The sequence below is a fragment of the Cricetulus griseus genome, chromosome 2 (assembly GCF_003668045.3).
Source record: "Cricetulus griseus strain 17A/GY chromosome 2, alternate assembly CriGri-PICRH-1.0, whole genome shotgun sequence".
Classification (NCBI taxonomy): Eukaryota; Metazoa; Chordata; class Mammalia; order Rodentia; family Cricetidae; genus Cricetulus; species Cricetulus griseus.
In genome coordinates this window covers 120,881,047-120,896,853 of record NC_048595.1, presented here as the reverse complement: position 1 = coordinate 120,896,853, position 15,807 = coordinate 120,881,047, and the positions used below count along the sequence as shown (strand labels likewise).

General features: G+C 37.4%; 1 protein-coding gene and 1 non-coding gene across 2 annotated transcripts in view; one reads left to right on the top strand and one right to left on the bottom strand.

The window, feature by feature from the left end:
- The window catches only part of Nkain3 (sodium/potassium transporting ATPase interacting 3), a 358,162-nt gene that overhangs the window by 207,596 nt on the left and 134,759 nt on the right, over nucleotides 1–15,807 (bottom strand). The window lies entirely within an intron of this gene.
- Trnak-cuu lies at nucleotides 4,606–4,678 on the top strand. Its single transcript has one exon. It is a non-coding gene; the product is annotated as a tRNA-Lys (tRNA).

Genomic DNA, 15,807 nt, shown 5'->3' with positions numbered 1-15,807 from the left:
GTGCTGGGAAATGAGTCTGGTCTTCTGCAAGAGCAACAAGTATTTTAAGCCACTGAGCCACCTCTCATACTTCAAGTAAAATTCTTGCATCTGATGAACATGCACACAGATGATTAGAAGAGCATGGCACATTCACGTTGGTGAGGGCAGAGACTTATTTGTCAGTGAAGTATGACACACATGGATTGTTTGCTGTTAATTTTCTGACAATAAATTGAGATCACAGTTAAGTGGATACTAGAGGAAAGGCAAAACACGATCTCAGTTCACTGTTAAACAGAGATTCACAGGACCAACTCATCCCAGAAGTTTCTTACGGTGGATTGCAATTTTCAAAGCTACTTCTCAAGGGAAACTAACCAAACTGCTGCTCGACACAAAGAAGTGGCAGAGAGCAAAAGGAAGGAGCTCTAGTGGAAAGGACAATACCTTATGTCACAGTAGGGTTGTTTGTTGTGGTTTTTTGGTTTCTGATGAAATATCAGATTTGTGTGTGTTTTCGGAAGATGATCCTATACTGAATATTTATCTATAAAGCAGTCAAGATACTCATCTCATTTTGTTTTCTTTGTTTGTTTTCAGCAGCCCTGGCTAAAATATCCTGAGTTTTATTGCAAACTGCATTGTACAGACTTAAGGGTTCAAGGGGTCCTTTTATACTACTGAGATAAAAATGTTTGCACCAATGCAGTGTGACCCCTACTGCATATGTCTACTGTTCCTACCCTGGCCTAGTCATCAGCATTCAGCCACCCTATCATTATTACCATGCTTGCCTTTTGTCTGCTACCATGAGTTGTGCTTTGTGAAAAGAATTCACCATGAACTCATCAGAATCCTGGTATAAAAAGAAGCAGGGCCCGGGTTCGTGAGAAAACAATTACCACCAGCAGATCTGTGCTCTACTACAGCAACTTCCTACGTCAAACCAATACTTATCTCTTTCTAGCCTGTCTTGCTCACTGCTGTTGCAGTTACCAAGACCTGGCTATTGTTTGTCTTTGTGTGTATGTGTATCTGGCAGGCATATAGTGCATTTTTCTCAACTAAAATAAATAACATCTACATTTAAAAAAACAAATGCTCAAACCCATACATATCAAAGACTTAATCACAAACTATACAGTAAAATTGAACAAAATGACTGAATATAGGTATAAGCTTGTTTTAGTTGATGCTCAGATGAAGTAGGGTTGGTGTCAGAAGTTAAACTCCTCTGTTCCAGATTGCACCATTAAGATACTTTGAAAAATGGTTTATCATGTCAAATATTTTCAACCACATGTTAAAAGGAATAATATTTATGGTAATAACTTTAGTATTTAGGCATTTGTGCTAGCTTGCCTTCGGGGTTCTGACAGGATATGCCATCAGCTGCTGCCACTAAGAGCATCACCTATGTCTTTTAAAAGGGCCCTGTCCACCTCCTATCTCCTTCACTCTCTCTCTGCCTTTCTTTCCTCTCTCCAATTGCTCCTGTCCCTAGAGGCTGACTTCCCCCTTCCCCTTTCTCTTTTTACAAGCCTTTTCCCATAATAAAAACCCCTCTGCTTAAACTCTCTTGCATGGTGTCTTTCTCTTTCAAGCTGAGTTTTAAAAATTACAACAACAGCATGTTTACACAGACAAATTGGCTTAATTTATTATGGAAAATGTTACACAGATTAGGCAAATCATATTGAAATGTGTAAAACTCAACAAATTGATTTGACTATATTTCTTGGAATTTACTCAATAAAGATAGCATCCCTTGGAGGTCATGCCACAGCTGAAGTACCAGGGAGCTACTTAGCAGTAACTACAGGCAGCTTTGCAGCTCCAGAAGGCCATGACAAGGAAAGATCCTTCAATTACTACAGCCTCCCTGCTGAGATTGCTTTACTAGGAATATGTGATGCTCACTGAGAAAATCTATGATCACAGCTGAAGGAAACAAAGAAGCAATCTACAGAAAACCATCTCTGAGAAGTTAGAGACTGTATTCTTTCATGCATAATTTTGTATCTGATTTGCTATCATGAAGGTTTGTAGGTGAATTATATTTGAGAAGTAAAGTTTAAAGGTTTGATGTTCTATTAATGAGGCTTACTTCTTACATTCACTTAAAAGCATTTATAACAAATGGAAGCCATGCAACTTACTGACTTGTCATGTCTTAAATGTCATGTTTTGAGTATGGAAATATTTTCAGCCTTGGTTAAACCTGCATTTGTAGTAAAATTCATAGTTACCTGTACACCAAAAGCTATTTCATCACAATGAGGTTTTTATATATTTTTCTTATTATCCAACAACTTCACACATATGTATACTAAGCTTGAGGGATTTCAGTCCCCTAGTTACCCTTCCTTCTTCATCCCTCCTCCCCCATTATAGTTCTTCTTAACAAGTCCCTCCAACTTTGATGTTCTGTGTGCTGACCTATTGAGTTTAACTGTGGCTCCTTGAATGAGCATGTCGGGAACATAGGCAATGTATCAGTGGCTACACCCCTGAAGAAAATCTCTTTTCTTTCCCCAGAACACATTAACTGCTCATGGTCCTTCAGGTCTTCCACAGTAGTTTGTGGGTGAAATGACCTTGTCATGTCCTGAGCATATTGGTTCTCAGCATTTCCATCCCATTCTTTGGCTTTTACATTTTTTTCCTGTACTCTTCCACAATGTACCTTGAGTCTTGGAGAGGGTGCTATAGATGAGCCATTCAGCTGCTATGCTTCTCTGGCTGTTGTGGAAATTGTTATGTAGCCTTGAAGTTGTGGCAGTTCTCCTGCTCAGCTTCCCAAAGCTGGGTTTATAGGTGAGAGCCACCATGTCTAGTTGTTTCTACAGCAATTCTTAATGAAGCACTGCAAGCAGGATAACTCTGCTATTGCCATGGCCACCTAGGCCATTTACCAGATTAGGCACATCTTTGATGGCAGGATGGTAAATTTTGGTTAGGCTTCTCCAGAAATGATTTCAAACAGCTGTTCTTCTCTGAATCGAAGTTTCTAGGCTGAAGGGAGTGTATATGAGCATCCTGACATCGACTCTTTAGAACAGTATTAATCTCTATGTCACACACTCATGTACTTTTTAATCTACTTCATGAACAAAAAAGATATAATGGCCCATTAGGAAACATTAAATCCTGATCATTTTGTTAATGTTCTTGCTAATATGTGTTCCGTAAAGTTGTTCACTTTTATAACTACAATGCTGGTGTCATGGGTTAATGAGCCACACAGCTTCTAATGCTGCACATCTGCCATTAATCCATTACCAGGAAAAGGCTAATCTACCAACCCTGCAGATAGACCCCAGTCCTGTAGGGATAAATTATCCCCATTCTGTGTTGCTATGTAGTGTCTGGTGGTTCACAGCAAGCACTCAAACATACATTATCAGATGTGGTTTCTAAATCTATCCTCTAATAAAAGGAGGGGGCATCTATTATGACTCTTCCTTGTTTGTGGATCCTGGCAAGGAACCATTGTGTCTGTGTGACCTTGATCAAAGAAAATTGACAAAGGGTTCTTGTACGATTAATGTCTCTTTATTCCAAGGCAAGACACAGGCCAGAACTAGGTTATAGAACCCAGCAAGCGCGGCCAAAACAAAAGGGGCCTGGGTCCCCACGTGCAGCCCCTTAAGAAGCTCTCTTACATCACCCCGGCTTTCCTTCACCACGCCCTTATGGGCGAGTCCCGGGTCCACCTGGTACCTGTCCCAGGACTATTGGGCGGGGCTAGGGTGTCTCCCTACAATTCCCCTTTTAGTCTAAAAGAGGATTAAAACTTAATAGTGTAAAATATCCAAAACTAACAATCATAAGGGTGAAATACAAGAAGATACAATAATCTGCTATGGTACATCCTATGTCTATTCTAGCTAAGTCTTAAAGTCATGTGGAAAAAGTGTCTAACTTGAACACCTTCTTCCAATCCCAACTCTAAACAATAAGAAGGTAATTTTTAACTAGACTTACAATACCCTAATACACAATAATGGGGAACGGGGGCGTAGCATCTTCTAGGTTACTTCCTGCTGAAATGGGACGATGGTAGTCATGTGGGGGCCCTGTGGAAAAAAAATGCCAGTACAGGGAAAGTCTCTAATGAGTTATGTCTAGTCCATGTTATAGGCAAGCTGGTAAGTCGAAACCCCCCAAACATAGATTGCATAATGCTTTATTAACGCTAAACTTTCTTAATGCCAATGACAGTGGGCAGACAGCTGTGGAAAGACACTGGACTACGGAAAAAACTGCTGAACTGAACCAACCAGTGTATTACAAAGATGTGTTGACCTCGGTATGGAAACCTGGACATGTATTACGTTGGGGTAGGGGTTTTGCATTTGTCTCCACAGGAGAAGAAAATCTTTGGATACCATCAAAATTGATCAAGATTCGAGTTGAGGGAGACAACCCCCTCGACAAGGATGACTGACAGGTATTTTCTGAGGAACCCCCTCTATAAGTCAAAGGACATTACATGTATGGATACTCAAGGAAAGAACGTAGCTATAACCATCGAACAAAAGGAACGTGCTATACGGTAAAATTTACAGCTGTCTCTCGAATAACTCTATGTCTATTCATTTCCTAGTCCCTATTTAACTAGCCCGGCTAGCTCAGTCGGTAGAGCATGGGACTCTTAATCCCAGGGTCGTGGGTTTGTGCCCCACGTTGGGCGCCACGTGTATGATTAATGTCTCTTTATTCCAGAAGACACCAAGGCAAGACACAGGCCAGAGCTAGGTTATAGAACCCAGCAAGCGCGGCCAAAACAAAAGGGGCCCGGGTCCCCACGTGCAGCCCCTTAAGAAGCTCTCTTACATCACCCCAGCTTTCCTTCACCACGCCCTTATGGGCGAGTCCCGGGTCCACCTGGTACCTGTCCCAGGACTATTGGGCGGGGCTAGGGTGTCTCCCTACAGGTTCTTTTCTGAGAACCTGGCCACTGGTTGAGTGTGCAATTCTGATAGAAACACATTATAAATAGAGACCTAGAAAGAAGATGTCATTCAGTCAGTTTGACAAAACAGCTCTGGGTAACACTATTCCTGCTTTGTGATGAAGAAACAGTATTTCAATCAAATGGCAGTTCCACAGTGGAGAACAGCCTTTGGTTATTGCTTGCACCTTGAGTTTTCCATTAAGCCTATGTGGACAGATTCTGTACTGTATACAAGGGAGGTTGGTGAAAACTTGTCCTCTGTATGGCCCTGTATGGGTCTAGGCTTTGTATGGAGATGATGACTCTGCCTTTAGGTCCCCATGGGCCATCTGTTGACATAAAGGCAACCCTGTTATATTACCTGGTGACTAGGTTGGGAGAGAACTATACTCCCCTCCTCATAACCATAGAAGTGGAAAATTAGGAATGAAAACCCAGGTCTCTTTATTTATCTACGTTTATCATTTATTCATTCACTTATTATTTTTGCTGTACCAGAGACTGAACTGAGGAGTGTAATGTAACATGCATTTAGTGTCCCGGTCATTGTGAAGAGTCTTTCTGTAACTTTGAACACAATACTTCCCAAGTGGTTATTCTCATACTAACTGAGGTCTGACTTTTGCCTGGTAGTTTTGAGACATGCTCCCACTCCCCAGGCCTCCTTCAATCTGTAAAACAGGAGCAACAAATGATCCCAATCCCACACAGGTTGAGGGGATCTAAGATGCTGTACAGTGTCTCTGCTTGTCCTTGAAAGCCATGATTTGAGTCGGCTGATGAATGTCTGAAATTGCAGTATTCCAAACATTACAGATCCTGTGCCCCCACCTCCGTTTACCTGTGAGATGAGGTAAATGACTAAGGATGTGAGATTGCACAACGGCCCAAAACACAGTGCCATTTAAAATTTAAATCATTTCATTCTGGAAATTAACACGGGATATTACATGATGATGGGTAGGTGAAACTAAAGAAAGGTGAAGGCTATGCATAGGCAGCCTCTTGAAGCCCCTGTCCCTTACACCCGCCACCCCCATACCCTACGAACTCACATTCAGTGAATATTAGCTACTGTAAACACAATTAATCATGACATTTCACTTTTTATTGTTGGGTTTGTATTCTGTATAGTTGGAATAAATGTGATTTCTGTCTGGAATTAATGAATCGACATTAAAACTGTTCGGCAGATCTTGCTTCCCCAGCCTGCCACATTAGTGCAACTCTCAACTCTTACCCAAGAAGCTGCTTTTCTTGGTAGATGGAGCTTACTAAGAGACACACTGTTGGTCAAAGTATAGTGACTAGGATACAATGGAGTGATTAGGCCTTAATGGGACAACTTTACCCTCACAAGGTTCATCAGTGAAGGAGAGGGCGTGAAAGACTGTAAGAGCCAGAGACTGCTGAGGACTACTGTGAAAGAATGTATTCTCAATATAATTGGGCCATTGTACAAGGAACTCACAGCAGTGGTGCCTGAGTATACAAGACCTGCATAAGATCAAACTAGTCAAAACTTCAGTGCGCATGGGAGGAGTCATGAAAGCCCACAGCTAGCCACAGAGCTATTTCAGTTGATGACTACTGGGGAGTGATTATCAGTTTTCACCAGGGATGCTGCCCAACTATGTTTCCCATGCTCTGATGGATGACTCTTTGCCCATATACATGACGTCATCATCAACTGAGTTCAATGCTTTTGAAAAAAGCATATGGAGAGATGGCTTAGAGGTTAAGAGTACTTCCAGATCCTGGAGACGACCCAAGTTCAGATGGGAAAACCCACATATGGTCACAACATACCTCTACCTCTGTGTGTCCTTGGACATATGTACATGTACACATGCGCACGCAGAGACACACACACACTCATACTTTAAAAAAATTTAAAATCAATCTTAAATATCTAGCATATAGAAGATGTTTAGTAGACAACAGTTATTTTATCTTCAATTAATTGTTATATACATAGATAAAAATCACAAAGTGCTAAATATTTATATTCAAAGAAAGAAATCTCTACTTTTGAGTTATCCACCCTAGTACATTATTTCCTGTAAAAAATATGTATACATTACGGTAGATGAAATGGCTTAGAGCAAGTAAATGTATTTGCTTTCCAAGAGCGACAACCTGAATTCAGTCCCTGGAATCTGTAAGATGGGAGGAGAGAACAGACTCTCACATGTTGTCTTCTGATTTCCACATGCATGTTGACATAAAATAACTGAAAAAAATAATATATTTATTTATGTCCACTAAATATGCTGCTAACTTTTATGTGGAAGTTTGCCTTTCAATAATTCTATCTGAATCTAAGCATCATACTTTGTTTATCATAAATGAAACACAATTACAGTCTGTACAAGTGTTTATTAAGAAATGCTCTATTTTACAAGCAATTTATTTGCTTCTAGAATGGGAAATGGAGATGTCTATGGGAAATTATATAGTTGACTGATCTACAAACTGCTACAGATCAAATATCCAAGTTAAAAATACATACAATTATACCACTAGGAAATATTGTACTATCTCGAAAAACTGAGTCTTATTTATCAAAATCTACTGGCTTTAAGTATAATTTTGGTTGAAAGAAATATTAATAATGGTAACCTAATTCTACTCAAATTTCTAATGCATTTTCATTACCTTTCTTGCTTCCTTAGAAATCTGATGAAGCTTCTACAGAAATAATAAGCTAACACTCTATTTGCATTATTACATTTAAAAACAAAATGAGTTAGTCTATATGTCAAAGTTGTGTTTAATGATATATATATATATATATATATATATAAGCTGAATAAATGTTTATTTCTATCTGCTTTTGATTTGGGAGCTGACAAATCTCAAACTATAAACATTCATATAGAAAGCATTCCTACTTAATGAATTATTTGCATTTTGCAATAGAAATATTTTTTTGTTATTTTTCCATTTTTTATCTTTTGATTTCATTTTACATTGCAATAGACATATTTTGTAATCAAATACAAACAACGTTTATTAGTGACATTGTGGTTCCTCAATAATTATTCATTGAATAGATCAGAAAATAGGATAAATACAATGCGTATCTAAATTATTATGAACTTCAGTTTTATATAAATTTTATTTTAATTTAAAAGATCATGTAAATGCTGCATTAGCAGCAGGAAGAAAGTAGCATTGACTTTTATTAGTTTGTTAAATAGAAATGTCTGTATTATTTGAAGTATGATCTGTTATATGCCTTTGATGTACTCAAAACACCCATCTATTCAATTCTACAAATACCACTTTTATGTTTGCCTTATGGAAGATATTGCTAAATGCTGTAAGAGAGTCAAAAGTGGAAATCATACCATATAGTCTCTTCTCAAGACACAGCACTGAAAACATAGTCACTAAATACTTGTAAAGGGGTAAAATTTAAAGACAATTATGAGACAGGGAGAAAATGGTGGAAGAAGACTGACAATTTTAAAAGTTAAGAACAGATGACAGATGGAAAGGTAGTGGGAACTCCAAGTTACACTTGCAGACTTGCAGAAAGCATCCTCTACTACTAGATGGTCATGGGCTGCCTAGCAACCACCAGACTGATATCCACAGGTCTTTGATGTTGTGCCTTTTCTCCCCACAAGTCTGGAAATGTGTTCCCCAGAGAAAGAAGCAAACATCTCCACCAGGGAAATGCTGTCTGTCATTGAAGTTATGCTTACCACAATGATCATACTAGACCTTCATCAATTCCACACCAAACACTGAATACAAGGAACCCTGCTTCTTCTTAGACCTACCCCAACCCCTATATAACTCTCTTGTAGACAGAAATAGAAAGATACTTTTCTGGGAGAATTTGGTCTCCTAAACAGAAAGACAAAAATCTTGACAACTTGGACTCCAACAGCAATTTAACAATGTGACTCAGAGTTGCCACATGTACAACAAAGCAAATCAGGTTTAAAATCTCTTATTCATAAACCAAACTTGAATTGTGAGCCAAGTACAGTGAAAATCTGTGAGAGGCTCTGAAGATAGAGATACAAACAAAGGAACAGGAAAAACCAAGCAAGCTGGGGTGTTTCAGACAACTAGAAGAAACCTGAAAGACCATAGACTGGATACAATGGTGCAAGCTTGGGTTTTCAGTGCTTAGGACACAAAGAGATATTTTGAAACTCGAGGTCAGCTTTTGACTCAGAAATATAATGAGATGCTGTTACAAAGAAAGAAAGAAAGAAAGAAAACAAATAGAAAAGGAAAGGGAAATAACAAGAGTGACAGGATCTGAGGGACAAATACTAAGGTGCACAAACCCAAAGCACAGAGCTATTAACACAAAACAGAAAATGAGGACACAAATTGGCAAACAAAGATCAGCAGAAGATTTGTCGATATAATATTTACAAATCTAAAAGTAAAGTGGAAAAAAAACCCAAACCAGTAAAAAAAAATCTAGAAAGCCAAGGTAAGAAGTGTAGAATAGTTCAGGATATGCAAGGGCCAAGTAAATAGAAATCTCATCCGAAAGCAAAGACCATAAGTGGAGGAAAAATTTGACAAATGATTAAAGAACAATTTCCAAAGAAAATCATGGGTCTCCAGAAAGAGATTCTGCTAATTGTTCTACACAAGATGTTTATTTTATAAACATCTTTGTTTCTGAGAACTCCATCACTTGATCCAATGATGCCTCCAGAGGCCTCTTACAGTAAATACCTCAGTAATTGTAGCAAGTGTTTTAAGATAGATGGTTATTCGAGGTTTCTGTTTGGTTTTACTTCTCATTAACCTCTCTGCTCCCTGAACCATAGAAGAATAAATTTTAGAATTCTTCATGATAATGCAATTGAAAAACAGTAAAGCAATATAAGGCAAGCTTCAGTATGGTTTAATTTTTATTATGTTATTTGTTTATTTGAGGCAGGGGTATAAACCATGGAGGGCATGTGAAGGGCACAAGAAAATAATGGAGGTCAGAGAATAACTTGCATGGGTTTGTTTTTTCCTTCCACCAGGTAAGTACCAAGGTCAGGAGGATCAAACTTAGGCCCTTAGGCTTGGCAGCAAGTGCTTTACTCACTGAGCCATCTGACTAGACTATATTTGAAAAAAGTAAACAGGAGAGGAAATTTATCCAGGATATTATGGGTTTTCAGAGTTTTTTAGAATATTAAACCAAATTACATATGCTGTAACAAAAAGATTATTTACTTCTATAAAAGTAATATTTCATGGTTATGAGTTGTCCAGACGTTGATGAGTAAAGAGTGATTCTTTTTTTTTTTTTTGAGGTCTTAACAACTTTATTAAAACAAAAACAGTACAGGAAAATTTACATAATCAACCCTCATAAATGCTAATGGTAGTTAAAAGTCTAATAATTTCAATATCTCATATAATCTCTTTTATATAAATGTTATCAAAGGCAGGAAATGAACATATGCATTGGTGACAATTACTGAGTCCTGAAATTTTAATTTATATCAGTGACAGAAGAATGCAGTATAACCTTGCCTTATATTTTCCTCCATTTACATTTCAAAGATTACTCTTTTTCAATCTATCAGTCTTTCTCCAAAGAAAGATAATTAGAGAAATATAGACATTTTGTATAATGTGGTGATATAAATGTAATTTACCTAGCTATATATTTTTCTTTATATTTTTTAGATATTAAAATTACAGATATAGTGAAACATTTATGATCTCCACATGGGCTATTTCCACTTAACATCTTGGTATTTGATTTTTGTGGCAAATATTTCACAGTTTTTCAAGAGTGATTCTTAAAAACCTTTCATTCCACTGAACCAAATAATTGGTCTCCTCGTCAAATGAGCCTTCTAATTGGTTAAGAACCTTATTCAGGCATAGCAGATTTGAATTCATATTTAGACTTTCCTTTCGTAAAGGACTAGAATGTAACAAGTATAACCAGTATCTATCTTCCATCATTTCTCATTGCCCCTTTTTTGTTTTGCCTTTTTTTTTTTTAAGATTTGGGAATTTCATGCATGCATGCATATGATATATTTTAATCAAATTAATTCCCCTTTCTGCCTATGCTATTTCTTCCTATAATATATATATATATATATTATATATATTATACTTACACATACATATAGATACATACATATATACATACATACATATATATATATATATATATATATATATATATATATATATATTCCTCCTCTACTATAATTCCTTTAATCTTACAGGGGATGGGATATGATGTACCTATCTTATTTAGAAATAAGCACTCCAGAGTCTCATATTCCCTGCCTGTTGACCTGTTGTGGGTCTCTGCATTAATTGCTTCTCTGATGAGAGTTGATTGACACACTATATCTATGGATATAAAATTAAGAACTTGGGGGCAGTTCATTATTATGTCAATTTACAAGATTAATAGCATCAAATTCTCTCTTAGACCTATGTATGACCTAACCAACTACAGTGTACCTAACCTATCTGCCAGGCATGAGTTTTATCTTGTAGAATGTACCTTATATCCAATCAAAAAGTGGTTGCCTCTTCCTATAATATTCATGTCATTGAAATATCTAGCCAAGCTATTGTTATTGTAGCTTGCAAGATTCACATGTGGGTAAAATAGTTGTTTTTTTCTCCTGGTATCCAATACAGCACCTTCTAGCATTATGAAAGCTAGACATCAGGCTAGTACATCAAGCCAAGTTTATCACCCTGTGTGAAGGAGCCATAGGACCTGGAGCATAGCCAGCATTAAGGCCTTTATAACACATCCTATCCTAACTTCTAAGTGTGTACCCAAAAGTAAGGTTTGTGAGACATGTGCATAAAACCACCAATACAGAGGATACAGAGACAAATGCATTAAGTACTTGGACAAAATGGTACCCCAAGACTAATCAAGACTAATTTTCTTGGAGGAAAAAGAACTAACAGTCAAATCTGTATAAAAGAGAGAGAAATATTTTGTAAAGCAAGGTTAAGATTACATAAGAAGGGACCAAAGAGATGGATCAAACAAAGGTAAAGAGGGCTTCCAACTCTCCCAGAGGACCAGAGTTTTGATTCCAGCACCTACATTGGGCAGCTCACAACTTCCTTAAGTTCTCAAGCTCCTGATCATCTGACATGCTTTTCCGGTCTCTTCAGATACCCACGTGCGCATCCTTCTGCATCTTCACCAAATAATTAAAAACAAATCTTTTATTGAAAAACATTCCTTGAAGTGGATATTTGAGGGAAAGATCACTTTTCATGTATGAAAACATTAATATGTAAAAAAGCCTGATTGGGGATATTCTTCTGTATATGTTTCTCTTATTGGTCGATCGGCCAATGAGTCAGGAAGATGGGAAGGGCTAGAAGATGAGTAGAATTCTGGGAAAGGTAGGCAGGCCCTGGCAGAGTCACAATGCTGCCAAAGGAGTAAGCTTCCGGTAAGATAAGACCACTTGGAAACACTTAGATTAATAGAAATGGGTTAATAATTAACACGGAGCTATCCAATAAGAAGCCTTAGCCACAGTCCAATAGTTTCACAATTAATATAGTGTCTGTGTGTTTATTTGGGGTGAAATGACTTTGGGGAAACTCTGCAACAAAAGCATTGATTTAGAAGTTTCAGAAAATAAAGCAATATTCCAGAAGGTATTTTCTGTAGACATGAAAAGTAAGGAAAAAAAAAAAGAAGGTAAGAAATTTAGAGAAACAATCAGGGAAGGTTTGTGTGCAAGTGTTTGTAATTGTAATGGCAAATTAACAGTAAAGTCATTCGGTGGTCTCATGAATGTTTGTTCTCTTCTGGGTGGGACTGTTTTGGGAGGCTGTGGAACCTTGTGGACATAGGGACAAGCTACTAAAGCAGACCCACAGGGGTGGGCTTTGAGGGTTATTTTCATTCTTACACACTCTATGCTTCTTGATCTATGTATCAGCTGCCTCCACCATATTGCCACAGACCTGCTCTCCCCACCATTTCCTCTATACCACAATGGACCAATATCCTTGAATCCTGTGAGCAGACTATGCCTTTGCTTCCTTCTGCTACTTCTCTCTCTCTCTCTCTCTCTCTCTCCTCTCTCTCTCTCTCTCTCTCTGTGTGTGTGTGTGTGTGTGTGTGTGTGTGTGTTTGTCAAAGATGATGAGAAAAGTAACCAATACACTGGCCTAGAATTAGATTTAAAATGCAATATTAGGTATAAAGTTTGAATAAGTATATATTAGGGATAAATAGATCAAAAATATCCTTCCTGGGTCTACCAAGACTGTGTCCTATCAAATGAGGGCATAGGTCAAGAAAGAAGATGTAGATTTTGGAGATGTTTAGTACAAAAGGTAGCCTGGAAAGTGCCAAGTTATGGTAGAAAGTTGAGCTTCCCTGAGAATGGGGCACGTGAATTAACAGATTGAGATTACATTTTCTCAAAAGACTTGAGGAGCAGGTCTTCGATGAATGAAATTAAGAATTAATTACTATTAGCTAATTTGTGCAATTGAAATAAAATTGAGTAACTCATATATTATCTAAATATCTTCAAATATATTTATATGGTTTTGGGGAATTTGGGGATAATTTAATGATAAACACTAAATAAAATAGAATAGGCAACTTCTAACAATTTCAAATTTAAGAAAGAAAAAAGCTGATTGTATTTATAGCATACCTCAGGTGCCAATACCATTTCATTACCTTAATAAACATTGAGTAAAACTAATACAGTAACATAAAATACAAAATCAAAATCACCTTATTTATCTTTGAGAATATGAGTCAAATCTATATTTAATGATTCTTTTGCTGAAATCATCTGCTGACCTTCAAAACCTTAATTAAAAAGGTTAATACTGTTAAAATGAAAATTAGAATTTGCTTCAGAAGATAGCTAATGACAGATGCTCAAAACATTGTATTTCATGAGATTAAGTAATTGTGTTGCTTAGTTAACTGGCTTTAGCTAATATATTTTAAATAAAGCAACAAATGTGTGCACTTTTGAGTAGGAGCTATTAGATTTAGTGTTGCTGTCACGAAACAGCATCCCTGTTTTTTGTCCCCCATAATGAGCTGTTTTGGAATCCATTATACTGATGGCATTGATTCTTATGATGTCACAGAACAAAAGAATGAACTGTTGCTGCAAATGGAAGCAATCACTAATGCTGACAGTCTGAATCAGGGCAGCAAACTTCCCCCACGAGTTTAATTCATCTGCTATTATATCGACTCACTGAAGTATGCATTGATTTGATGGAGGATACTAATATTTCTAAAAGAACAACCAAAATTTAACTCAAGAATCAAAGTGAAATGTGAATGTGGTTGAAATATCCCATAATAGAAGTCTGGATACAAAATCTTAAATTATTCTAAGTATGATCCAGGTTGCATGACAGAATAATTCAGGTAACATTAAAATCAAGCTCAGCAGAAGCAATTTTGTGCATGTGTACAAGGTGTGTGTGTGTGTGTGTGTGTATGTGTGTGTGTGTGTGTGTGTGTGTGTGTGTGTACATATGTGTGTGTGTGTGGGAGAGAGAGAGAGAGAGAGAGAGAGAGAGAGAGAGAGAGAGAGAGAGAGAGAGAGAGAGAGAGAGAATGTGGAGGCCAGATGTTGATGTCATGTGTCTTCCTTAGTTGCTCTCCACCTTATTTTGTGACAGTCTCTCAATGAGCCAAGAACTTAGTGATTAGCTAGATTGGCCATCCAGTAAATTCCAGGGATTTCCTGTCCCTTCTCCCCCATTTTTGGGATTACAGGAATGCCTTTTTTTGTCTGGCCTTTCACATGTTTGCTGGGGATCCTAACTAGATCCTCATTCAGACATAGCAAGCACTTGGTGTTGCTGGATTTTTCTTTCCCAGACAGATCCCACCACCCTTCTCAGCTCCAAAGAAACACAGTGATGCTATGTTAGTTATAAATCTGTTTGCCGATGATGATTAGGGCTTCTTATTCGCTAGCTCTGTCTTAATTATTAACCCATTTCTATTAATCTGTGTATTTCTACATGGTCTTGGCTTACTTGAGGAGGGTCCAGACCTCTAACTCCTTTGGCAACTCACATGATGACTGTTCTGGTGGGCTCTTCTGTCTATCTTTCCCAGAATTCTTCTTGTCTCCTAGTGTTGCCCATCTCTCTGCCTCATTGGCTGTACAGTGTTTTATTCGTCAACCAATAAGAAAAACATATACAGAATGACTTCTCCATCATCCTAGCAATTAAATCATCTTCTGGGCCTCCAGAATTAAAACAACCCAACTAAACTAAAAAGTATTTTGGTGAACAATAATAGCATGGTGGTGACATCATTTACAAGAATCCTTAAACACAGCTTTGATTCCATTACTCCAAGTTTCAAATGTGTAACAGAGAGAACATCACAAAATGATGTTTTATTTAGTCATTACTGCTTGTCCTGAGCAACACAAATATAACTATTACTTAAACAAGGAAATAAATTTCCTAGAAGTATCTTGTCTTTCTACACACACACTACTGGTATATGCATCTAACTTTTGAGATTGTAAAAACTCAAACACCTGTTTGATCTCAGTCTCTTCCCATTAAAAAAAAAAACATTTTAATGTATATTCTGTTTTAAAACTAATACTTTCTGAGAGGAAGGACAACACAAATCCTGGCTTTGAGATGTATTCACAACGAATATAATACACAAATACATTTCAATGTTAATGGACACGCATAGTCATTTCAGAACTGAAAACTGCATAATTTTATGTTATATGCCATTTATTTCACTTTTACTAATTTCCCACAAATACTCAAGTGTGAAGACACCCTGGCAAAAACCTATGATGTGGACATGAAGATAGATGTGTAATGAACAATATCATCAAACAAAGAAG